The sequence below is a fragment of the Ambystoma mexicanum genome, chromosome 12, assembly GCF_040938575.1.
Source record: "Ambystoma mexicanum isolate Mex_15411 chromosome 12, UKY_AmexF1_1, whole genome shotgun sequence".
NCBI classification, from domain to species: Eukaryota; Metazoa; Chordata; class Amphibia; order Caudata; family Ambystomatidae; genus Ambystoma; species Ambystoma mexicanum.
The window spans coordinates 154,376,361-154,404,090 of NC_090936.1; the positions used below are offsets into that span (position 1 = coordinate 154,376,361).

Consider the following 27,730-nt stretch of genomic DNA (forward strand, 5'->3'; position numbering starts at 1 on the left):
TAGAACCGCAAGTAAACATGATAATCAAGAAATGCTTCTTCCACCTACACACAATCAAAAAGATTCTACCATTTATCGCCTTCATTCACACAAAACACTAGCCATCATCTCCCTCATCATGTCCAGGATAGAGTATGCCAACAGCCTATACCTTGGAATGACGGATTATTTACTGAAGAAACTGCAACGTTTACAGAGCGCAGTTGCCAGGCTTCTCCTCACAATCTCACAAAGGGATCACATCACGACAGCACTAAAGATGCTACATTGGCTGCCAGTCAAAAAATGAATTAGCTTCAAAACAATGTGCATAACACACAGAGCAATCTATGGGCAGGGAGCAGAATTCATACAAAAGAAAATCACCAGTTACCAGCCAACTAGAACAGTCAGATCCAGTGACGACATCCACCCACAACCTAAACCATAGACAAGGGAAAAGCGTGGTGGTTCAGCCTTCTCCTGCCTAGCCGCAAAACTTTGCAACTCCCCCACAGAGCAATGCGAACCAAGAAGGACAATCTAAAATCCAGCACATTTCTAAAAAACGGGCTCTTCAACTCAGAACGGGATGAAAACAAATTAGCAACACCCTCGCCCCATAGAATGAATATATAACTGGAAAAGAAGGGGGACTAGGACAAACCACAAAGTAGTGCAGGGAAGTAGAGGACTCTGACTGGGAGGGAGACCTAGGGGCAACAGTTCCAATATCGGGGCCCTTCCGGAAGCAAAGGAGATAGATGGGAGTGACCTAATTGAACCACAGATAGAGGGCATTAGAATTATGGAGAGAGAATGGCGACCGAACAGATGGGCCACGGGGCACAGGGTGCTGAAGGGTGCAGAGAAGATGTGCCCCCTCCTTGAGGGACCCGTGGAGGCGATGGTTGCTGCACACCGGGATGTGCCGGGGGTAAAGTGATGTGGTCATCCATTAGTCTGAACATGGGGGGTGGAGAAGGTACCACCACTAAAAAGCCCTCTTAACGACCCACACCCCTGCATGGAAAATAGAAGTGGGAATTGAAGCGCATCACATTGCACAAATTGGAAGGGATGTGTGCCGCAGGCAGCCAAAACTGCGGGGGTACGATAAGATATTGCCTCTAACTAACCACATCCTCTGCATACACTTCTCAAACTCTGAACTAAACACAACCATACTGTGACAAGGCGGTGGAAAGGAAGGAAGATCAGAGCCAGGACAAGGCCTCTAGCAAGAAGCCAATCAGACCTTGGTGGATGAGGTCATAATGGAGGGAAGATCAGAGCCAGGACAAGGCCTCTAGCAAGAAGCCAATCAGACCTTGGGGGATGAGGTCATAATGGAGGGAGGTTACAACCTCGGAGAGACAGACAATTGGACCAATGATAATGCTCTAGAACAAGAAAGGTTGCAAGAGTGTCATACTGACACAGGTTTCTGGTTTCTGTCTTTTTTGATTTAGAGAGAAGAGTTGGAGGAGGGCCCGGGGCCTGAGGAGGAGGTGGCCTATGAGTGGGCCTATTGACGTCCGACCGTAAGGAAGCAGTAATCCAAGTTGCACCCGTTGTGCCCTATCCTGTTATAACCCGTTTATAGAGACTTGCTAAGACATTTATCCCAAAAGAAGAAGTTAGCCCTGAAAGAGTTGTTGCTGACGACCCTAACGGCACTTGAGACCCAGCTGGAGACGTCTCTCATCCGTCCCTCTCATCAAAGCAGCGGTCAGATCCACTCGCAGTACTCGCAGCTGTTGTAAGTCACCGAGGAGGGAGCCGGAAGCAAGGGTGAGCGTCAAGTGAATGAGAGGAAGAGTGAATGAACAGAGAGGCAAAGGACCGTGTTAACGGTTGTCCAGGAAGCCTTCCCCAGAAGGGGAGGGGCTGGGCCAAAGAGGCTGGAGTACAAGCAACACCAGTGAGGGTGTGAACTGGAGACTTCCCCTCTGGAGAATAATAGAGAAATGAACAGGGAGGCTTATAAGACAATATGAGACTTTAAGGAATCGATGGTGAATGAGCCCTAGGAAAACAGTTTCCACAGAATAAAAGACAATAGAGCCCCATCTCCTGGAGAAAACTCCCAAACACTGTTAGCCTCAGCAGAATGATTCCTGAACAGTATCTTCATCTTTTTGAGAAAGAAAAGCGGATGGCATGTTTTCCCCCATTTTCCCCAGAATTAAAGAAGCTGTTGTTTCCGCAAATAAAAGTCAGTAGGTCTAACTGTTGAAGGCTGTTCTTCTCATTTCCAAGTGACTACATTTGGTGGCAGCGGTGGGATCAAGAAACACGATGAAAGAGTTGATAAAGTCACTAACGGAGGGACAACAACTGCTGCAACAAGCCCTTCAGATACAGAGCCAGCAAGCCCAGGCTGACCGGCAAGCTTTCCAGCAAGCTATTCAAATGCAACAGGCTCAGCTGCTAGAAGCTACTGCAGTTAGAGCCCAGCCACAAGTACCTGCGTCAGTGTTGCAGAAATACTCCCCAGGGGAAGATCCTGCCCATTTTTTTGTTAACTTTGAAAGGGTAGCCCGAAAAGCTGAATGGCCAGTCGAGAGGTGGACACACTATATTGCTCCCCTTATGATGGGGGAAATGCAGAGTGCATACCAGGCCGCTAACCCCTTAGGAGACACTACATACCCTGAGATGAAACGGGCCGTACTAGAGAGGATGGGCCACGATGAAGTAGCCTACAGGATCAAGTTCAGAGATACCAAGCTGTTACCCGAAGAAACCCCCCGACAGTTGTTCTACAAAATCAAGGAACTTGGGGACAAGTGGTTGAAAACCACTTCTGCTACTGTGCATGAGATGGTAGAGAAGGGGGTCCTCGAGCAATTCGTGGAGGCCCTTCCTCCTCCAATGCAGAGATGGGTGCGACAACACCATAAACCCACCATACTCGATGCAGTGGACATAGCTTCCGCCTACCAGAAAGCGGGACAGGGGAGATTGGCCTCCTATCCTCCTCAAGTTAGGGCTGTCGGAGTCCCTAATAACATAGGCTCTAGACAGGCCAACAATCCACGCTGGCCAAACTCGATGTTCCGCAGAACAGACTGGCATCCGTCAAGAACCCGACCTAACCATGAAACTCCTGGATCAACCTTCCCTTCCCGAACCCCAAGCGCCCCGCTGCGGGGCCCCCAGTGTTTTGAATGTGGAGAATGGGGGCACTTGGCAAGGTTATGTCCAAAGAAAATCAAGTCAGAGCCAATGGACATCGGATGTTTTGAAAGAGCTGGGGGAAAGGAGGTAGATCCATGCAGTTCAACCCCAAGTCACAAGATCACCTATCCATTTCTTTGTGAGGCTGAAGTGGAAGGTCGGCCAACCAGAGCCTTGTTGGACTCTGGAAGTCTACAGACAGCAGTCCAACCGGAACTGGTAAGAGAGGTGAGAAGTTCAAATGAAAGTATACCCATTCGATGTGTTCACAGGGATGTTAAAATATACCCACTTAAGAAAATCAAGATAAAGTTAGCAGGGGAGCAAATGGCTGTAAAGGCCGCTGTGATGCCAACGTTGCCTGAATCGCTTTTGATTGGCTCTGATGTTCCAGATCTTCCCTGCCTTATCCACAAATTAGAAAACCACTGCCGCTGAAAGAAGCCCCGTATTATGACCAAGACCTAAATGCCGAAAGCCTAAATTGAAGAAGAGTAAGCCTACCAAGAGGCTAGAAAAAAGTGGCTGGATAGAGAAAAATATGTGTCCGCTGGCGATAGATTGGAGGATTGATGAACAGGGGGACAGCTTTCGCATGGCACAAGAGCTAGACCCAATCCTGAAACACGCAAGAGCCTCAGTGGTCGACAAACCGGATGGAAGAATGCCATGCTTTGTGAAAGAGAACGGCTTATATTATCGCCTTACAGAATATACAGAAAAAGCAACCACACAACAACTTCTGGTCCCTAGCAAATACTATCAGACTGTATTAGACGTGGCTCATCTTCAAGTGGGAGAGGGACACCTCGGAGCGGAGAAGACCACTCAGAAGATCTTGGCAATATTCTACTGGCCAGGGATTTATGGCCAGGTGGTACGCTTTTGCCAGCGTTGTCCTGAATGCCAAAAGAAGAACAATCCCAACATTTTAAAGGCACCCCTCCAAACCATGCCGTTGATATTGGAACCCTTTCAACGTATAGGGATGGACATAGTCGGACCTTTGGACCCTTCAAGTCGGGGCCACAAATACTTATTAGTAATAGTAGATTATGCCACCAGGTACCCAGAGACCTTTCCCTTGCGTTCTGCGAATACTCAACAAATATGCAACGTCTTGGTTCCTTTCATGGCCAGAGTGGGGATCCCCAAAGAAATAATCACGGATCGAGGCACTAATTTTATGTCCAGTATATTAAAGCAAGTATGCGACACCCTATGTATCAAGCAAATCAGGACGGCAGTATATCATCCCGAGACGGATGGACTCATCGAAAGATACAAACAGACGACAAAGCAAATGCTGCGGAAAATCATCCTGCCGGCAGAGAGGAATTGGGACCGACTAATACCATGGATCTTGATGACGCTGAGAAATACCCCTCAATCATCTACGGGCTTCGCTCCTTTCGAGTTGCTATTCGGCAGACCAGTAAGGACTCTCCTGGATATCCTAAAGGAGAGTTGGGAGGAGCAGCCAAGTACAGAAATGTCGTTGACCAAATATGCGGCTTAGCTGAAGTCCAGAGTGGAGAAATTGCAGGAGGTGGCACAGTCACATCTACAACAGGCTCAAGTCAAACAAGAGCGTTATTACAACCAAAGAACGAAATTACGTACCTTCCAGGTGGGGGACCAAGTCCTTGTGCTACTCCCTACTACAGAAAATAAGATGCTAGCATCTTGGAAGGGTCCATACCAGATAAAAGTTGTTTTGGGCCCTGTTACTTACAGAGTCCATCAACCTGGGAATAGAATTCCCTTTCACACATACCACATTAATCTTTTAAAGGAATGGAAGGAGCCGGTGGCCACAATAGGGGCGTCCAAGACGGAAGAGATCCCATCAAAGCAGCTACTAAGGCTAGGGGGTCACACCGTTAAGGAAACTTCGGATATTAATACTGAGCATGACCAAATAGCTCCAGAATATCTACCCTCATCAGAAGACCACATAGGAAAAGAAGCCCTGAATGTCAACCCAGACCTTGGCCCACCTCAAAAGAAAGAACTGTGTGACCTAATCAATCGTTACACAGGGATTTTTTCTTCAATCCCAGGTAGAACATCATTGACATGTTACCACATACAAACATCCCCAGGTACAAAGGTGAGGCTGAGACCATATAGGATCCCGGAAGCTAGGCTACAAGCGGTTAATAAAGAAATAGAAGAGATGCTACGCCTGAAGGTCATAGAAGCATCTCACAGTGAGGGGTGTTCACCATTAGTAATGGTCCCTAAACCAGATGGGAGCACTCGCTTCTGTATGGATTTTAGATTGTTAAATGAAGTTTCGAAATTCGATGCATACCCTATGCCCAGAATTGACGATCTGTTAGAGAAGCTGGGCAAAGCGTAGTACCTGTTGACAATTGACCTGACAAAGGGGTATTGGCAGATACCACTGTTCTATGCTGACCACGAGAAAACGGCTTTTGTATCCCCGGCCAGGTTGTTCCAGTTTACTGTGTTACCCTTCAGGCTACATGGTGCCCCAGCCACATTCCAGAGGCTAATGAACTATTTGATAAAGGGCCATGAAGAATACATCGGAGCACATCTAGACGACATAGTGGTATACAGTCAAAGTTGGCCGGATCACTTAAAACATTTAAAGGCGATATTCCAAACCCTAAAGGAAGCCGGCTTACATGTCAATCCCAAAAAGACCCATTTGGCCAATACATATACCAAATACCTTGGTTACTATGTCGGTCGAGGAGAAATCCGTCCTCAACAAGAGAAGGTAGAGACCATCAGTAAACTACAGTTCCCTGTAACGACTAGACAGGTCAGAGCCTTTCTGGGCTTCGTAGGGTACTACAGGCGATTCATCCCACACCTCGACAATCGCTGCCCCCCTGACGAACCTTCTGAAAGCCAATGCACCACGTAAGAGAGAATGGAGGAACACAGAAACCGAAGAGGCGTTTGTGGCCCTTAAGAGTGCCCCATTCTAAGGTGTCCGGATTTCGAGAAACCTTTTTACCTACATACAGATGCCTCTGGTTCAGGGTTAGGCGCTGTACTCTTCCAGAGTAAGGGAGAAGAAGAAAGGCTTGTCTTGTTTATCAGCAGAAAGCTCTGAACTCATGAAATGAATTACGCAACCATCGAAAGCACAACAAACTGCATGCCCTTCACTACACCACAACAATGAAACAAACCACACATACCCTCACACAACAGCACATGATGGCTAGTGACTGAAAATTCACAACTACGCTCAGCGAACGGTGTAAACCGAACTGAAGCTGCCAAACGCACATCACAGCTCTCTTGCTCTTTTGTCCCACTCAGTCCTACCAACTTACCCCGCACACCTTACAATCTTACTTTACAGATGCGCCAGGGGACCACGGAGGTAGTGATAGTGTGCGGTATAAAAAACCTTTAAGATAACATAACATACACACTTAACTTCCTGACCCATGTCTTCTGGGCAGGCGTTGCCTGTCAACCCCTGCACATATTCATGTGCAGAAGGGGTGTGAGAGTTCGATCTATAAAGACTGCTCTCAGCAGTCTCAGAGCGGTCTTTTCTAGAGTGACCTTTTTTTAATTTCAGAAAATAATAAAAGGTAATTTAATTCCACAAGAAATAGATCTGTCCCCAAAATGGATTTTAGTATTGGAAGGTCAACTTGAATTCTTTAATAACACGCTAAGTACCGGGAATCTGTGTTGCTCTGCGTTGTCTTGCATCCAAGACAAAAGTGTTACCCCTGAGCTATCCTCCCGGCCCTCTAGGCATTTGGGTGACAAGCACCAAATTATTTCTCCATAACCAATTCTTGTATAGCCAGTCAGCACTCACACACCGTCTTAGAACCCAAGCCAATTCTGCACTCACAGATGGCCCATAGCTATAAGGGTTGGTTAATTCTCCACCCTGATCATGCAGGGGCACAATGATGCCATATTCGAATGTTTGCAATACTAGTTAAGACGGTTGTTGACATTTCTATTGGGGACACGCCACCATGGCAGCGCTTTGTCTAGGCGCCTGAGGACTCATTGCAATCTAGCCTACGAGATGATCAATATATGCTCCAAATCAAAGTGCCATGAAGGTACAGGACAAGTTCCCCAAAACTGTGGAAGCTATTCCCAAGCTAGATAAATATTAAAGACATTGGCTACAATGTTTATAAAGAGTGGTGGCGAGGAGGACCTCTTGGCATAGACTGCCACCTTGTCTCTGCTCACTGATACCCTATTACATGTAAAAGTGCACTCTGCTTCTCTTTTGCTTCATTAATGCTCCTTAGAACCCATGCCAACTAGATCCCATGCCAGCTGTGGCATTTTCACTAAAACAAATGACAACACGTGGAGAAATACCCCAGATTGAAGGGGTGAGTTGAAGGTTGAGAATTTGGGGGAATGTCACATTCAGGATGGCGCAAGACATTGCAAGATTGTAACTCCCTTTTGTGCAGGCACACATCCCTGTAATAAATGCCTGCTGACGGCCACGAGACAGCTTGAACCCCTAAACGAACCAAGAGCGAAGAGCAATATATTGGATGTGTCAGCCGCCATCTGGAAGTTCTATCGAAAATATTCTTTAGAGTCATCCTCTCCTCTGGAGAGCACAGATTGTGCTGTCTGCATGAAAGGACGCGTGCCCCTGTATCTTGATATGTGCAATCACACAAGGACACAACAGAGCTGGTAACCCGAGCATTGCTGAGCGATCGCTTTTTAGCGGCATAGACATGTAATTGGAGGCCTGCCTGCTCGAGGGAAGAGTCCCTCTGGAATCCTTCACATTAAAAATGTGTGCCTTAGTGCGAGCTGGCTTAGGGGTGAGTGTTGTGCTGACGCCTGACCTTTTCATGAGTCCTTCTCAGTAGGAAGCCTTAACATGACCCACCATGCAGCAAACAGGAGACAATCTTATTGCCAACTATGCTTTAGCAGAGCCGAATGGCCGCTGCTTAGCCAGCAACCAAATATCCAGGCTTACGATGTTACCACTGGCATCTGCTACGATGGGCTAATGGTACACCTGTACCCACACTTCTTAATTTTTCTGCGCGCCTTATAGGGCATTACATCAGCCACAAGTGGTTTGTGTTTTTTTGGGAGTGTATTTTGTCTGTTTAGGTTTTGATTTTCGTTGTAAAGATGTTGAGACTATTGTTTAATGGTGAATGTTGTGTAGGGTGACGCGTTTTCTTTTTTTAAATCTGGACAGGCAATAGACATAGAAGTAAGACTAAAGTAAACACAAATAAAACTGTAGTCCTACTTCTATGTTGATGGCCTGTTAAGGGGGGGGTGATCACAGGCACATTCCTCTCATTCGAGAAGAGCACTGGGGTGGGGAAGGGGGGGGAAATGGGTGCATGAAAAGCATTCACGCTCCCATGCACACGCAGGAAGAGTTGCGCCGGGCCCGATTTCGGGATTTCAAAATCAGGTCCCGGCAAAAACCCGGGACCGTAGCCACCCACGCTTCCAGTCCTGGGACGGGGTTTGTAAAATTAAAAAACTCCCGGGACCCTGGGCGATTTCCCGGGATCGTCCCAGGAAAACCGGGACGTCTGGTCACCCTAATGTTGTGGGACCCTGGTTCATAGCCAAGCACCTACAGTATGTCCTCAAGGTTCACTTTCGTGCTGTCACACATAATCTCGAGGTCGAGAGGTTAATTAAACTCTTTGAATGAACATACGATTTTAGCTGGACATTAAGCATATCTTTTTTCAACTTGTATCTTGTAGAGCCTGATACCTTGCAAGTTTGCTGCAAAGTACCCTTTTGTTCGGTTTCAGTTTTAATTTATTATTTTGATATCAAGTTTAAAATAAAACATACAGGAGCTCATTTTATTCGAGCTCGTAATTTGACGTTGGGGAGATATTACATAAACACTTCAAAGTAAAAGGCTCCCGGCTGCCACATTTTAGTCATGTGCACGGCGGAATGGAAGAGGGAAGGGCAAGAGGGGGCGTACAAGCTTGTCCGCCACCTCTTGTCCGCCCCTTTTGCACTCCGCCGTGCGAAAGAAGTAAATGCTGCCTGCCATATATGCATGGCAGGCAGCATTTACAATTGATCCCCATGAGGCCCACCTACGTTTTGTTGCTGCATAAAGCAGGCAGACCCCATCCGCAGCATTTACACTCATGTGAATGCACGTGGGCAAAAATGCTGGAGGATTTGTATGGCGCTGAGGAAGGGAGCACACGTTGCATTCCGCCCCTCCTCTATGCCATACAAATGAATGAAAATAGTCTGCACTGTAAATTGAAAGAGTGAAAGTCCTATGCATACTTCTATGCTTTCAAGTCACGGTGCGCCAGGCTGAAAATTAGCCTCATAGTTTTAAAAAAGTTACTGAAAAATAGGTGTGGTGTGAGTGGTCCAGTCGGCACCCAACATGAACGTGGTTGTTAAGTTGCGCATCTTTTGTAGCCTTCCTTGGTCTTAATTTGCCGCATGAAGCTCTGCCAACATTTTCCAGGTGCTGCCTGCTAGCGTAGAGATGTGAGAGGAAGCATATGCTCCTCTTCCCATCTCCAATCACTGGTCTTGTTATCAATGTCCTATGTCCACTGTTGTTACGAATTGACTAGATCTAGACAGTTTGTTGATGATGATCCCCAGTTGTCAAGATTCAGCATGTGCGTACAATGGCGCTTGCTGACATGGCTATGGAGCATGTGTCATGTCGAGTGATAGCGTCTTCAGGAGAATTTGCTGCACCACAGATTGGGACAGATTCCAAGATCACATTGCTGTAGATTCCACCCCCTGGGTCCTCTTTGCTCTTAGGAGACTGGTGCACACCCATGCAAGGTTTATCTGTGTGGCACCGCAACTCTCATGGCTGTCTGATCAAGGTTGCTGTCTCCATTGGGCATTGTTGGCCATTCCCAATCCACTATTGGCCTACAGCTTACTTGCGATTTTTGGCATTAGACATTTCTGGAAAAAGCTGGTATAAAAATGAAGCATTCCCTTTTCTCATCTGCAGGCCATGCTTCAAGATTTCTCTTTAATCTGTGGAGTTTCTCGTTGTTATAGTTCTCATGGCTAGTTGTCTCGGAAACTGTTTTTCTCGAACATGGCGAGTTGGGAGGACTGCCCATCTTGCTGTGTGAGGCTGACCAGCTGTTAGGGACTGGGCTTGTCTGGCTCCTACCCAGAAGTTGGAAGCCGTGGCATCCCCCGTATGTTCGCCACCCACACCAAGGCATGATATTTCACCTACAGAGGTATGCAGATCCCGGCTTCCAAAATACCCACAAAGATAGTATCAGGGATTTCGAATCAAAGCCCAGTACAAGACTCTCATACATCCTTCAACAATGCCTCTTTAGTGTCCATCGCAAAGCTGGAACATAGTGCATGGTTCATTCCCAATGATAAACCCCTTACTAGCAATAAGAAAACACAGCTCTGCCTTATCAGCACAGTGCTTGTAAATCAGAGGGCGACCTCCGTGCAATGTAAACAGAGAAGATCCCGAACGTACATTGAAGGGTTTGGAAAACCATGGTCCTCACAGTTAGGCAGAAAAGGCCGCAATACATCGCAGACATTGAACACTGCAGAAGCCTCATGCACACCGGAAGAATTCCAGTATTGCAGCAATAGTGCCACCCACATTTAAAGATTTGGAACGAACAGGTGAGCAAAATCACCTAATTAACCAATGCAAGGTGAGCCAGTTAAAGGGATTTGAATATCTGTCTATGAGTCAATACCAACTAAGCTCCAATCTAAAATCTTGATAGAAACCCATAAAAGACCCGGGTACTTTCCAGGGCCAAGACAAATAACAAAATTCCAGAAGAGCTATAAAAGAAAGAGAAAGAACGAAAAAGGTGTGGAAGAAGCTTGGGGAGAAGCTTTGAAGAAAGCTGCTATGCTCCCTTTAGGACCCCGGATACACTGGAAGCCCGCTGCTTGGAACGAGACAGTGTACATCTTGGCCAGTCTCTAGGCGTTGCTCTGGAGATGGATAATCTAGAGGACCGACCTACAGGAGTGTAGCCTGCTGAGCAGAGAGGTGGACTTAGCAAATGGGCTAAGCAAAAGGCGGCCTGAAGGCAAAGTGCTTAAAAAGGAGGGATCCATGGCAGAAGAGCGACATAATATGGACTCCTTGAAAAGGACCCAAAATGAGTGGGTGAGAAATATCAATTGAAAGTGAGTGCTGATGAACCTGAAGATCGGGAAGATACTTCAAGTGAATGCTAAGGGAACTGAAGGTATGGGAGAGACTGCAAGATAATGTGGAATAAACCCAGAGACGTTTTTATGGGAGGGCAAAAGGGGCACGTGCCCCGGGCCCCCACCTTGGAGCGGGGCCCCACAAGGCTGCCGGATCGAAAGAAGATTCCATTGTTCAACATACTTAAATAGCACACTTCAAGATATTTTATGGCATGCTGCTGAGGCTCTAAACCCATTGCCGTCTTTTTTGACAAATACATTCTGCTTTGATCAATTCATCATGTAATCTTGTGTGTTCACTGTGGTATACAGAGTTTGTGTGTTCCTTACCGCACAACTCCTGGAGCATTCTTTCCTTCATGTGGGAAATATGTTGATCATGTGCAATAGTCAAAGTTTAAATGCATATTGATAAATTGTGTCACTATGGTTCCAAAGTTAGCTCAGTGTGTTAAGCACCCATTGTAGAGAAGAGATATGTGTTCATATGCAAAATTAGAATAGCACATTCCTGTAAGGCTGGCTGAGGCTTTGCTATGTCAGAAGTTTGTAAATCTGTTGGCATATGTACTTGGTTTTGGAGCACAACAGGTGCTATTATCAGCAATGACCTGCACCAGATAGGGGTTGCCATAAAAACAAACATGTCTGGTGAAGGTCTAGAAATTGGGTCGTTCAGATGGGGTGTTGTAAAACCTAGGCAATCACCTCCACCGATGAGCATAAACTGTTAGTCCAAGAAGTGAATAAGTATAAAAATGTGGAGCCAGATCTTTCATGCTTGTATCCTGGCTTTGCCAGCAGACAATAGTGTTCCTGGTCATAGCATCTAATATCTTGTACATTACTGTGCTGTCTTCTGTCAAGTTTACCTTCTCGCATGCTGGTGGCATCGTTTAGCCCATTACTTGATCTTTTTTCTCATGTATCTAATGATGAAATTGCAGTGTTGGCACAAATCCCAGCTTCGCCCCTTAACCAATGTGTGATCCCGGGCATCTCATTTAATCTTGTATTGCCTAACCTCTCAACATTGTCAGTCCCCAAACCTTTCAAAATTGTCAGACCTTCAGAGTGAATTCCTTCTCATGGTATGATATTCAAAAAAAGCCCCACTCATGGTTCCACTGGCTATAATGTTGCTTCCACTATATTAGTGAGAATTGATGTTTTGCACACGACAGGCACTTGTTCCTTTGATCTCTAATGGCAACACTAATTGAAAACCATGTCCCACTTCTAATCTCTTTCTGGCTACAGACACATCCCTGGTAGCTTCTAATCTGCTTCCACTACCCATGCTAGGGTATGTGTAGCTTTCTCCTTCCTTCCAATTGGACTCCTCTATTCATGCTTGAGCATTTTTGCATTCTGCGAGACAGCTTATGTGAGTTATCTATTCTGAGTTACATGTACCTGTTAAACACAGTCCTGCATTAATACTACAAGCTGCATACCTTCCAGGATGCTATACATATCCGGTATCTATACAAGAACAGAAGTAACCTCTTTGTATACTGCTTATGTTGGCCTTAAAATGCAACTTGCATATCATTCTGATTAGAGCAATCATTTTGCAGGTAAGGGTACATAAAGGGATTAACATACTTATTTTGAATGCTGGGAGGCAGCATATCAACCTATGGGTTGTGATCGCGACTACGGGTGGTTAGGGTGAACCAGATGTTCTTGATCACTTACTTCCTTTTTTGGTGGAAGGGGGCCCCAAAGATGGCCATGCCCAGGGCCCCACAAGTGCTTAAGATGGCCCTGATTAAACCTAAGGTCTGGGAGGGATCTCAAGTGAATGTACATGAAAGACAAGGTCTGGGAGTGACCGCGAGTGAATGTTGAGAAATTCACATCTCCAAGCAGTGTTGTGGGAAACCAAGTACAAACCAGAGGCTGAGAAAGAGCGTGAGAAGAGCAGCCTGGGAATACTGATACCTGGGGGAGGTCTTGATATACCCTGGGGAGGTAGCAGAGCTCAGTGGCAAAGCATTTGTCTTGGAAGCAAGACAACGCAGAGCAACACAGGTTCAAATCCCGATTCCCTCACTCAGAAACCGCTCATTGGTATTAAGCAAATTATAAAAGAACAATTATAAATATAAAAAGTAAAAGCAAGACAACAGAAGAGGGTTCAATACTCTAAGTAAACCCTCAAAGGGACTCCCCATGAGAAGTTGTTTGTTTTGTTTTGTTAGATTAGGGATGGACATTCTGACATTAGAATTTGTTAACTCTTCTATTGGGCAAAACTTGGAAACATTTTGTTGAAGGATTAGGGTAGCCAGGAGACATGATATGATGGGTTATTTATAACGCACTTAATACCAAGAGGTTTCTAAGCGCGGACCCGGGGATCGAACCTGTGTTGCTCCGTGTCGTCTTGCTTCCAAGGCAAGCATGTTGCCCCTGAGCTATCCTCCTGAGGCTAAAAGACCTGTTAAGTATAGGGTTTGGAATGATCTGTTGGCCACGTATTTCGGATATTGTTTTAAAGAACTGGGTACCCCAAGAGGGGAAAGGAGTCTAAAAAATTGATTTAATAACTTAATGATTTGAACACTCATCCTTGTGGGTGTTTGATGGTTCAATAGAACCCCACTTTACATTGACCCATCTCTGACACTATTTTTTGCTTTAAGGTCATCTTTAATTTTTGTAGATACAGCCCTAGATCCTATAGCAATTTGCTCAAACCCTGTCCCTGAACACAGAGCTAATACAGCTATTTCTTTTGATTCATACTCATTGTGACTGCTCCACTTATTTCCTTGTTTATCTACATTACACCATATGATGATGCCTGGAAGCACCACTCTTCCCCTGTCCGCTGTCTGAACAGCATTGCTTTATGTCTAGTATGCAGGAATGAGCTCTGTATGTGGCTATGAATGTTGATATGAAAAAGTTTTTTATGAATTTTATACTGTGGAAAATGGTTTTCTCATATGCTAAATTTGGCTAATAAAATGTGAATATGTACTAAAGAGTGTCATCTCTTCTCACTGATCCAATCTTGGATATTTCTGTACTATACCTGAAGGATCAGGGTTAAAGCCCAGGTCTACCCCTTTATTTTCCCCTTGTCGAGTACAGCCTGTGGCTGCAGGGGTCTACACATTTATTTGTGTGAGGAATTTTTCCTCGCTTACCCTACAATCCGAGATGGAAAATGTGAATCTTTTTTCATTTTTGGATGACCAGTACAAGAAGTTGCTGGAGACACCAATTGTGCCGTTTGGAGATGGCCCAACAGTGGAAAAATTAGTTGCCACTAATGAAGTTGAACATTTTTTACAAAAAATGAAAAAGTTAACAAGGACTGACCTACATGGCCAGTTCATGTTACAATACTTAAGGGCTGGAATTATTCCAGAGGGCCTGCAGGTGAAGAATATCCCAAGGATATTTATTGACAACCCCAAGTTCCAGAAGAACTTTAGTGGGGTTGGCAACAGGTGTTCTCGGGACTGGATAATGTTAATCATTGAAACAGCGCAGGAGGAAACTAAAAAACAAGGGATAGAGTTGGAAATATTGGAAAAGGCTTTTTTGGAAAATACCACAATCAAAGATGCGAAAAAACAACTTGAAGCCTTAGAAGAAGAAATCAAAAAATTCAAAGGTTTGAATCTAGAAAGAAAAATTAATAATTTAAAAAAAGATATTTCAAACTACAATGAAGAAAGAACATACCCCTATCTAAGAAAAGGTTTCTTTACTGACCCCCCAGTGAGTGGATATAACTTTCGGAGAAATAATCGTTACTCTAATTTCTCTTATACCTCAGGATCATCGAGTGGATCAGACCCTGCCCCAAATGTGCCACCTAATCCTGGCACGAATGGGAGAGGACAAAACCAACAACAACAGTTTTTTTTCAGAGGGGGACAGCAAGGCAGGCCCAGACAGCAACAGCCCCAATATGGACAGGGAATGAGGACCAGACAATGGTACACCAATCAGTGACCCCTGAGACTGGAGATCAGATGCCCATTTTCAATCTATCTCAACATCTTCTTAGCAAACCTGATCTGGACCTTCTGTCCAAAGGGCTCTCCTATGTCCCCACTATGAGAGCTGATACCTTTAATATGGAATTGGAACTCCATAGATTTTTTAGAAACATCAGGCTCAAGCATTTTTTTGAGGTATATCTTCCGGCTCATCCGTATGAAAAGGGGTCCACCCGGGATAAAATACCCAACATCAGTGGTCTCAAATTGAAATCTGGCTTCACCCCACCCCACTATACATGTCCACCCGAGATTATGGCATTCGAAAATATTGTTACACGAGAAATACTAGAGGCCATTAAGTCAAAGAACCACAAACCAGACAATTTGACTAAAATGGAGAGACTTAGCCTCACTAGACTATGTAATGATGATTCGATTACTATAAAACCTGCAGATAAGGGAGGTAGGATTGTAATTCAAGATACATCCACTTATGAAGCAGTGTGTAGAGGTCATCTGGATGATACAAAATCATATAAAAAACTGGAGAGGGACCCCACAATACGTTTACAAGAAGAGATAAGAAGCCTGATAGATCATGCTTTGGGTGAAAGATGGATTAGTGATGAGGAGGGCGTTTTTCTGAATAAAATGAAACCCAAGAGGCCAGCATTTTATACGCTCCCAAAAATTCATAAAAATCCAACTCATCCTCCTGGTAGACCTATTGTTTCAGCGATTGATTCACTGCTGGAACCTTTATCTGTGTATGCAGAGTTCTTTCTTAAACCATTTGTACTAATAATGCCATCATATGTAAGAGATTCAACTCATATGATTAACATCATTAGGGGTATCACAACGGAAGAAGGTGACATCCTTGTAACAATGGATGTCGAATCACTGTATACAGCAATTCCGCAGATGGAGTGCTTACATATTTTGGGCCTCTATCTGGACAAACGGCCCAGACCACATTTGCCTCCCACAGAATTTATTCAAGAATGTATCAGGTTGGCCATGACTGAGAACTTTTTCCTGTTTAAAAAACAAATCTATAAACAGGAGAAAGGGGTCAGTATGGGAGCGACTTTTGCCCCAGATATCGCCAATTTGTACATGGCTGATTATGAGGATAAGTTCATACTGGGACAAGATAATGAGCTAAAAAATCATCCAACTTTGAGTACACAAACTGATGGAATTCCATGAATTGGTGAATCGTTGTGATGTGAACATAAAATTCACTATTGAACATAATCATCGTCAAGTCAGTTTTCTTGATCTTTTGATCAAAAAGAATGGGAATCAACTAATTACGACTCTGTTTAAAAAACCTACTGATAAAAATACTTTGCTGCACTTTGACAGCTTTCATCCTGCTAGTTTGCGCCAAAACCTCCCCTATGGACAGTTCCTACGGATCAAGAGAAACTGCTCAGAGAGGGATGGGTTTAAAGTACATGCAGAACAACTGAAGGAAAGGTTGACCAACAGGGGGTACCCGAGAAGATTAGTAAAGGACCAATTGAAGAGGGCAGAAAATACTAACAGAGAAATTTGTCTCACGAAACAGAGCAAAACGAAATCTGAACGCTTGGTGTGTGTTACAACTTTCAACCCAGTGAGTGGGGATGTTAAGCGAATAATAGGAAAACATTGGCATCTAGTAAAACAACCTGGGTCTCTAAAAGAAAAACCCATGTTTGCATTTAAGCGCAATCAAAATCTTAGACAGCGACTAGTGCACACATACCGAGAGCCAACTAAAGAGCTTACCATCAATGATCAATAGGGATTACCACCCATTATTGGCCACTATAAATGTGGCGGTTGTCTTGCATGCCCCATGACAGAGACAAAACGAGAGTTTCAATACGGTAAGAGAACCTGGAAGATGAACTGTCATACCAATTGTCTTACAAAAAATGTAGTTTACATCATTACCTGCCCATGTCGTTTATTGTATGTAGGCAAAACAACTCGGGAAATCCGACAGCGTATTTCTGAGCATAGAAGCTGTATACGGAACAAAGTAGCAGATAAACCGTTGGTTGAGCATTTTGTAAGAATGAAACATAAAGATACTGATATGAGGTGGTTTATATTACAACATATCAAACCTAATATGAGGGGAGGCGATACTGGTAAAATATTGCATCGTATTGAACAAAAATGGATCCATGCCCTGAATACAGTGGATAAAGGGTTAAATATATCGGTCGAATGGAACAATTTGGTCACAAACAATTGATCCAATTACAAAAAGTCTATACCTAACTTCCTTAAATATGGCAACTAGAAATGTGTTGTTGAGGAATTTGATTGGTGTCCATCGTGTATAAAAAGGTCATGTGTCTATGCATGTTTACAATATTTTGAAGAGCTTGGCTATAAAGATACATATAAATTCACGAATCGAAAGAAATGGGCAAATGAATTATTCTAGTAACTAAATAAAGCTCTCTGGTGATTATGGACCATAGATAATGTAATATGACATATTTAAGTGTTACTGCTTTATAACAGATTGTTTTTCCGTACAACCAGATTGCATAGTAATCTGTTTTCATTGTGACAATATTATTCGTTTGAAACAACAAAATATAAAAAGATATGCTTATCGGTTGTTGTGAATGTTATGCCGATTAATTATTTTGTTGTAGGGACAATTGTAAAACAAACTTAAGAATGATTTGAGATACTTGACTATGTATATGCAAATGGACTCAGTGCCTTGAATTAGGGAGCTCGACAATATATGGTTCTTTTACCATCTCACACAAAATAAGTTTCCTACATGAAACGTGATGACGGTTTTTTGGTCCTTTGGTATCATTAATGGGATCATATTGGGCTCTGTTTGGGTGTAGTCCCAGTGGTAACAGGTGTTGTTGCTATGGCTTCTGATATCATCACTGTTCCTTTGTAAATGTGTATCTATGTGCTCTTATAATGCTGGATATATATATATATATATATATATATATATATATATATATATATATATATATATATATATATATTATTTTTTTTGCGGGCTTTCATTCCTCCTTCTTTTGAGTGTTTAGGAAGACTAGCACTATTAGTACGACAGTCCTTTATTCATTAGTTTTTTTAAAAAAAATTTTCAATCGCCAATTTCGAGTGAGATACGGTAGTTGTGCTAACCCTGGGGCCATGGTCCTTTTTTAGTGTTTAGGGACGTGAGTACCTCTTAAAAGAGGTAGTCCCTCACTTATGTTTAGCATCCACCTATTTCGAAAGGGTTTGAAGTCAGACGTGGTTACCGTGCGGGTAAGTTCAGGAATACATGTGCCATGTTGAACACACGTTCAAGTATGCAAGTCTTTTTGAATATGGGCCGAGTTATCGGAGAGTGGACAACTGACACGTGATAATATGCGTGCCTTCAATCTTTGTTGCTGTTCCTTGGCACTCCCTTACGCTGGGGGTGTTTCTCACTTGCGGGTCCCAGACCACTGGGTTGGGCATGCTCTCGTGGCGGGGTGGATCTTGTGGACGAGCGCGGAGTACTGTTCTTTCTCACTGGTGTCAGTGGTGCATGGTCACTGAAAGATGAGTTGCGCGATACAATCAGTGCGCTTTTGAGTGTACCCTTATGGTACATTTCCCATTTTCCGTGAGTTAATAATGTCAGGACTCGCATTGAGCCTTCCCATTAGTGTGTCCAACGTGGGTTCTTCTCACTTTCCGTCACTTCTCGCGGGGTGTTTAACATTGTCACTTTGGGTTACTTGAAAAGAGATGGTACTCTCAGGACTGGTACATGGTTTTTTATTCCCAGAGTGTTCTCTGGGTCTGGTGATACTGATTTTATCGTAGTCTGATGGTGCATGATGCACTAACGTATAAGTCATGTAATTGGTAGTGGAGTTACATATGGAATTTTACTCATATGGCATCTATGCTGTTTTTTGGCAGAAATACAGTAATTGGGACATCAAGCGTGCAATTTCTATGCCGAAGGCCACGGTAGAAACATCACGACTTTTGGTCTCAAGCTGTACCATGGGCACAAGTAAGTGTGGCTTCTAATGGATGCCGATGATTGATACAATCTGGTGGTGAAATTCAGATACCCCCATTTGGATAGTTTTAAAGTATATGTTTGTATTGGTTCCACAGGTTCAGTAGTTGCACTGAGGCTAGTGGAGGATTAATTTCCGATATCCTGTTCATCTTCCCTCGACTTGGAACTTGGGGGTGAGTAGGGTTCGAATGTGTCGAGATATCTGTAACACATTGTGACACTAATAGTCACCTTACAAAACAAAATGGGATGACACTCTGTTTTTATGGTTGTTTTTAGATTGGTCACAGGCCCACCCATATTAAGAATCGGGGCGATGAACTTTGCTTTGCCTCACGTCCTGAGGAAGGTCTCCGACCAAAACACGTGTCGACGTTTCTGTGTGACAAATACCTGACCCAAAAATCTGGCGTTAGATACACCACGACACCTAATTTTAGGGACTGGGTCTATTAGGGTACTTAGGCAATGAAGTTGTATACTTAAAACCCAATGAGAGATGAAATATCATGGGTGTTGATATGTGTGTGAATGCAAGAATGAGCTCTGTATGTGGCTATGAATGTTGATATGAAAAAGTTTTTTATGAATTTTATACTGTGGAAAATGGTTTTCTCATATGCTAAATTTGGCTAATAAAATGTGAATATGTACTAAAGAGTGTCATCTCTTCTCACTGATCCAATCTTGGATATTTCTGTACTATACCTGAAGGATCAGGGTTAAAGGGCAGGTCTACCCCTTTATTTTCCCCTAGTTTGCATTAACTCAATAAATGTTACAGTTGGTATTTCCTCCTAGGTCTGCCTTTTTGTCATAATCACCAATGTATCAACTGAAAAGGATATAGTAACCAATAAAGGATACAATTTGGTAGGGCTCTTCCGGATCCTATTTTCACACGACTTGATTGTAGGCAGGTCAAATTAGACCTTCCAAATGATACAACTCTCTGACTGGATGAAACAGGCAGAGAGATGGATCACTGGAAAGGGCGTGGGAATTGTGTAGGAAGTATGCCTAGGATAGATAAAGTATCATAAGAAACTGTCCCAATCGAATTACTAAGATAACACAGTTTTAACATTAATTCAGACACTGACCTTATGGCATAAACTGAAGTAATCCACGAAAGTTCCTTGAAGAAATCAGGAGTAGAACAAACGACAAAGGAAGGGAATATTAGTAAGGGAGACTTATCCCGAACGGCACAAGGCTCTCGCTAGATACCGGGTTGGTGCACCACAGGATAGCGTCCAAAGTACTCTGCACAATAACTTTCCAATAGTTTATGAAATACTTCCTTTCCCACGATGAAATAGAAAATAGAATTTCACCTGTTAACTGTCACAGGTACCAAAGGTTCAAAAATAGTTCAGAAAACCACGTGCAGGATAGCACGCGATAGAATACACGTAGCTCAGGACAACCGCGCTTGCAGACAGCGTCCGCGTGGAGATTTGACACGTGAACAGGATTCACGCAGCTCAGGACAGCCGCGCTGGCAGACAGCGCCCGCGTGGAGATTTGGCACGCGAACAGGATTCACGCAGCTCAGGACAGCCGCGCTTGCAGACAGCGTCCGCGTGGAGATTTAGCACGCGAACAGGATTCACGCAGCTCAGGACAGCCGCGCTTGCAGACAGCGTCCGCGTGGAGATTTGGCACGCGAACAGGATTCACGCAGCTCCGGAATTAGCGTGTGAAGGAAAACACGCTCAAAAATAGGCCAAAGAAGTGCTGAAGGGAATGCAGGAACGCAGGTCCGGAGTTTAGCTACAAAAATGCCAAAATAGACTTAATCAGAAGCAGCGATCAGAGTTTCCACGCTGCTTATGTACGCACTGCCGTTATACACGTGACAGACCTAAGTCACGTGAATTTTAACAACGTGAACAATGCAGACGTCGTTTTCCGGGCAATGCATCGAACAACCTCCATTTTGAGTAGAATGGTCTAATGGTCCTATGGGCGTAACTCATTTTGTATGGAGAAGTCGTTCCTGGTCCAGAGGTATGTCCAGCAGTCATGACACTTTTCTTGTAAAACGTTGCTTTAATCCCTTAGGTGGCTATTGGGTTGGGAGACCCTTTTTCTCCTCGTGTATGGCAAAATTAGAGTGAAGTGTTCATTCACAACTAGCCACTAACTGCTTTAGATTCCAGACTTGAAGGTATACATCGGTCTGCGTCAATTACAGAAACTGATGTTAGGGGTTTAGGCCCTCACCTTGGTTGCTCAGTCCTTAGAAAACAAGATTGTATTTTGCACTAGAAAACACTAACATTATATCCATCTTTTAATTGGAGAAGAGATCTTAGGCATGATGGCAGCCCCAATAAATTAAAATTGATATGTGAATGAGTTGTGTAGAGTAGAGTTTGGGAATCTGGTTGACAATCTATCATCATTGAACTGGGCGTGGATTTGCAAATAGTGGCATAAAGGGTTCCCCCCATGATTAATTCAGTGCCTTGATGACTGAGAACAAGATAATGTGGGATCACCTGGATTTGTACTTGATCAATTAAGAGGTGATTGTAGGTTTACAATAGGCAATTCCAGACATGGTATTATATGTAATAAAATGTAAGTAGGAAGAGCATAACACCACCTTTTGTTTGTGGCACTCAGTATGGGATTAAGCAGGACCGGAGGTCGTTTATGGTTTGTTAAACCTAGTCCTGTATAACGATTATGGCTTATTGGAATGTAATGCACAGACGAAAATGGAATGAAGGACTACCATGCCTAGATATGTGATCTGCTAAACCAATCATATCGGCCTAAACAGTATTGCTTTGTTACATCGGCAGGTGCTTTTTTGAAGTAATTTTTAATGAAAATATTGATTCGGAAAACAATCCTCAAAATATATAGGGGATAAGGGGTTATAAGAGGTAGGTAGGGGCTTGGGGGTAGGGAGAGTCTTGGGGGGGGGGGAACCCCCAAACATAAATCAGAAATGTCTATGAGTTTGTGAAGTAATTTCTTTGAAAAAAATTATTTCGAAGCAACTGTTCTCTGTAAAACGTCATAGAACTGCCCCAAACAGTGAAGAGTCTACACATTTGGGTGGGATTCGGGATCCACTTTCTGAGGAATGAAGATGTCATAGGCCATTTGGCCTTTGTCTTCCCTGCGGGCCAGGAATGCCCTCTTTGCAAGCAAGAAGCCAGGAAACAGTGAGATGTTGAGTGAGAGAAATGCAGAGGTTCTATTTTATTCTTGTTCCCTTGTGAAACCATGTACACAATCACAGAACATGGCGCAGGGGCCATGCGTATTCTTATTTTTATTAAATATGATGTGATCAGCCGCATTAAGGATGGAGGAAGCACACCTGGTGAATTCAGGCCTCTGAAAATAAAATGGAATATGTTACAGCTAAAAAGGATGGTGATCCTCAATCTTTTATAGATTGAGAATTGACCAAATATGAATGTTTCGTGGCTTTGCCAACATGATCGGACTATCAATTGGTCCTCTTTGAGTATCGACATGGCCTTTGAGTTCTGTTACACAAGATATATGACATGCTCAAGTTTCTGGGCATCTAGATTTCTGAGTCCAACTGTGGCTGTAAAGGTACAAATTGTGTCCATTGTGCACAATCAGTTGTTTCCTTTGATTAGATACAAAGCCTGTGTGTAGTGGAAAAAGAAACACTTAAGAACCACCTCCTGAAATTCTTCAGAAACTACCCAGAGAAAGGTCTCAATCTCCGGCTGGTGCATCACTCCCCCTTGGTCCCGAGTAGAACAAGGATGAGCGATAAAGTATAGACATTGAGGTCTGAACTCGGTGATGATAAAACACTTGTATCTCCTCCCTGCTATTGGTTACAGATCTGAATTTCTGTGTGATAAGCTCAATTTAGAAGAAGTGTGCAATCGTCTGCGAGCCATGCAGGGAGAGAAGTGCAGAGCTCCTGTAGGACTACTGTTAGGCATTTCAAGAACAAAGTTACGTCCACTGGTCTAAGCAGTGCCCCAGAAATTGTTTGGCCTGCTTCCATCCCAATTCTTTTCCACTCAGGGCAGTGTGGTGCATTTCACCTCAAAGGAACGTAGCCGGGACCAGGACTGCAGTTACCACAGAAGTCCACTCCAAGACAGAGGCCTACATTGGACACAGTAAGCCAATCCCAGTTCGACGTAGACTCAGGATCATTACTGGTTCTGCTGTATGGTTTGTGACCTTTCGAGGAAAATATAGTATGAAAGGGTACATGCTTATTTACTGTGGTGCACCACAACATTTCCCGCTATCTCTCTGAACCACGATATTTGTTGCTTTTGAATTCGTAGTACAGGTCCTCTTGAGTGAGCCTGTATTTCTTTACATTAACTGAAGGCTCTTTGAGTATCAACTTGAGCCTCTTTATTGATTCCCTTTCTTTGAACTCCATCGAAATAGGATTCAGCCTTTCCCCTCAGGAATTTCCCCCAGATTAAGCACTTTATTAACATACCTCTAATCCCTCAAAAGTGAGGCAGAAAAAGCATAAACATCCCTCTTGACAAATATTTTATCATAAATTGGCAGGAATTCTCTCGGCTGGATAGCTCAGGGGCAACGTGCTTGCCTTGGCAGCAAGACGATGTAAAGCAACACAGGTTCGATCCCCGGGTAGTGCTTAGAAACCTCTAAGTATTAAGCACGTTATAAATAACCTATCATATCATATCATGAACGTAACTTTGGCTTCCAATTGGATCTTGCTGATTTGTAAATAATAATAATTAGTGTTTTTTTATAGATAGAGCCGGGTAGCACTATTCCACGTTCAGAGTGTTTGGCTACAAGTTACTAATTTCCATCCTTTGTACCCATGACATTTTAAGGGTGAAGGCATGAGCGAGCAGGGCGGGGTATTAAACCCTTATCTGAGAGGCCCATTGTCCTTCATTGGACACGCTTGAGATATGTGTAGAGCTATTGTTGCCAATGACAGGGCTGTATCTAACCAGAGGCAAGGGGCCTCCTGACTGAATGCAGATATGTCTACTCAACACATGGTATTATGGGTATGTTGAAGGGGGTGTACAGTGCATGCTATGAATTGCATTGCCTCTAAACACTTCCAGACCAGAAGAAAATGTGGGCACAGGTATGCATAATTTAAGACCATCTCAGAAGAGACATGCTTTCAGTTGTTTCCTAAATGAAAGAAGCTTCTAGCAGGTTCAGAGCCTATGTGGGGGATAATCAAATCCTTTAGCGATAATTGAAATTCTCCTACTTCCTTTTGTGGATCAAATAGGGCTTAGTTGGTCAATAAGATGTAAGGAACTGCTTAATAATTGAATGTAAAGGTGTATTAGCCATTTTTTTTTTCATGCACAATGGTAATCAGCTTCAACAGCACGTCATCAGAATCTCCGAAAGGGTGAGAAATGTACACAAGTGGTCATATGCTGGTTATTATTCTGGCAACTGGTTCCTGGACTCTTTGTAGACAGAGGAAGGCTTTCTGTAGGAGGTAAAGACTTTCTATAGGAAATGAAGGTGCAGAATTTCATTATAGCTGCATTGTCGGTCATTTCTACTGTTTATTTTGTGTATGTTGTATACTTTGGACGATCATTTAATTTGAATGTTTGAATTTGGACTACTTCATTTATTTGGTTTTATAAAGTGAAACGTTCACCAGAAATGACTCCAATGTCCCTTGCTTGCGTAGCTGAAGAGATGTACTCTACAACAAACCCAGCCTCAAATGCACTAGGACTGTTCAACACTGAATACTGGACGTGTGTACATCTCCTCCAAACAAACTGCTGGTTTCGAAAATTGCCTTGATGTGACAACTCCTGGATATGCACGCGCACTTCACATCCAATAACGCATGAATACCTTAAAAGTGGCTACTTTCACGGCATAGTGGAAGATCACCAGCAAGTTGAGCTGCCCAGTCTTTGGTCCTCTGTGAGGGTTACAAAGATTTGCAATCATGTTACCTAATTCCTGTATTTAATCACAAAGGCGTCAGGACCATTAACTCCGAATTGGAATTACGCAAGAAGGCCAATGATCTAAACGTTGTATTTTTTGTATCTACGTTTTTATTCAGGGCGTGGTTAAGAAGGTCCAGATGTTCTAATCTAGTTTTAACCTGATTTCTATTGACAACATGAGATTGTACGTAGCTTTATTGTATTCATATGGTATTCAAAGTGTATTTTTATCAAATGTTTAATGCCCTTATGGTAAACAAAGGCAGAATAAAGCTTTGCTTCATCATCATCTAGAACAGTATCAACGTGTGTTGATTTTCAGCGGCGTGCCTGTGTTTTGCAGTCTACCGTTTTTCTCCATTTATTTGATTTCAGTAAGTCTGAGTGCCGTCAACCTTTTCTGAAACTCCGGTTCACCTGCGTAATGTACAGCAAATCATCACATACTAATTTAGCAAGCAAAAGCCTTGAAGCACTAAAGATAATACTTGATAGTATTACTCCTTGATCTTATTTTTATTTATTTAGTTCTTCTTGTATTGTGCTGAATTACCTAGGCTTAATTAACTTTGAAGCATGTTGAAATATCAAGACTCTTTCCCCCACTCTGATTTCAACACTCACTATTTGAGACTGCAGGGTTAGGCAGGAACATGGATATTCTCTTGTTGGTTTCCTTTTATCAACAGCTTTTTTGGGAAATAGAAGACCCACCACTTTCTCAGTGTAGGCCTCTCTTACAGTTTGAAATTCTCATTCCTCGTCACCACTGAAATATCCTTCATGGCTATGGAGAAATTGCTCTGTTGTAGGACTGTCCCTCAAACTACAACTAAGGAAGCTCAAGACACGGGAAATAAGAGGAGGTGGGAGCTATGTGGCTTCATGGATTCAATGAAACTATATTGAGTGCTTTCAGCCTATTTTTATATTGATTTTGCTGGGACACAATTACACACATTCCTGGTACGATGACGTAAGATCCTGCCACTATGATTATGTTCACATCTCTTTATGGAAAAGGACCGGATCATTGCGCTGCCCACACCATGTGGCAGGGTTCCATTGGCACCATGTGATACTGAGGACATTTTTCTTCCCTTGGTTGAACTTGGAAAGGATGGAATGGTTTTTGGTTTGTACTGATGGTAGGTAGCTGTGGAAGGTGGGTAAAATCACATCGACATAGAACGAGGGGAGGGGGTAGCTGAGCTATGACTCACATACACTGCCCGACTTACTTCCAGATCCAGTCCAATACAGCCAAGAAACCGGTCTGTTATAAGTGGCTGACCGAAGGAATGCCCTGCCCCATTTACATCCAAAACGGCCTTCCGATAATTTTGAATATGAGTAGTATAGTGATGGATAATCTGTGTTCTGGTGAAAGCGGAAGGGACCCTCAGTCCTGGCCATATCGTTCTAAGGCCTATTATTGGTACAGCTTCCATGCCTTTCATCTTGTTTGTTTGTTTGTTTATTTATTTATTTGTTTGTTTATTTATTTATAATGCGCTCCAGACCCAAAGTGACTGCAGCCGATGCCTCGCCAAGACGGCGCATGGCAGTCTGTGAGGCAGAGCTGCTGGAGATTGCAGAGCCTCTGAAATGGTCGCAAGGGTCCCCCAAACAGAAGCTTTGAGCCCCATAAGCCTGTACTTGATGTTTTTCTCTCGCTTCCAAGGCCCACTTCAGTTCAAATACAGCAAAGCAGGGCTGACAAATAGAAATTCCCTTAGACAGGGGAAATACTGAATACGGTGAACGCATTGTAATCCAGGCACTTAATAACTGGCTTATTCTATTATCTGGCATCTCCCATTGACAGTAATGGAATTGCTCTGGCTAAACAAAAGGTGCCAAATATCAATGTTTCCCTGCTGGATACCTGAATATCTGGATGGCAGTGCCGGTAACCAGAGGTAAAAAAAGGAAGCATTGTTAACTGAGCTGTTTGCTCTGTTCACTGCTTTCTGCCACCCGGATAACCGGCATTCGGTTATTCGGCACGTTTCCTTATTTGGCATCATTGGCTTCCCAATGTTGCCAGGCAACAAAGCTTCAACTGTTGGATGTGTTGCATGGGTGCATAGGGGGGACTTCTATGAGGTTAATCACCCACACTGAGGGAATTCTGCAGCAGGTGAGTTGGGGGAGTTCAAGAGTGATTCAGAAGTGATGGGAGGGAAGTGAAAGGGTAAAGGCATCCAATGAGTCTCAGGGTGAGAGGGCATACACGTTGTTTGAGTTCCCCCAACTGCATTGCCCCCAATTAAGGCAAATAGCTTTTTAAGTGGACTGTGCAATGCTGATCAACAAAGCATCCAGCAAAGCACCAACAAAGCATCCTATCTGCAACCATTGGTGGACCCATCTGTTGCTATCCT

General features: G+C 43.6%; 1 protein-coding gene across 8 annotated transcripts in view; it reads right to left on the minus strand.

Moving 5' to 3' along the window:
- Positions 1–27,730, minus strand: part of BICD1 (BICD cargo adaptor 1) — a 1,084,974-nt gene that overhangs the window by 466,920 nt on the left and 590,324 nt on the right. The window lies entirely within an intron of this gene.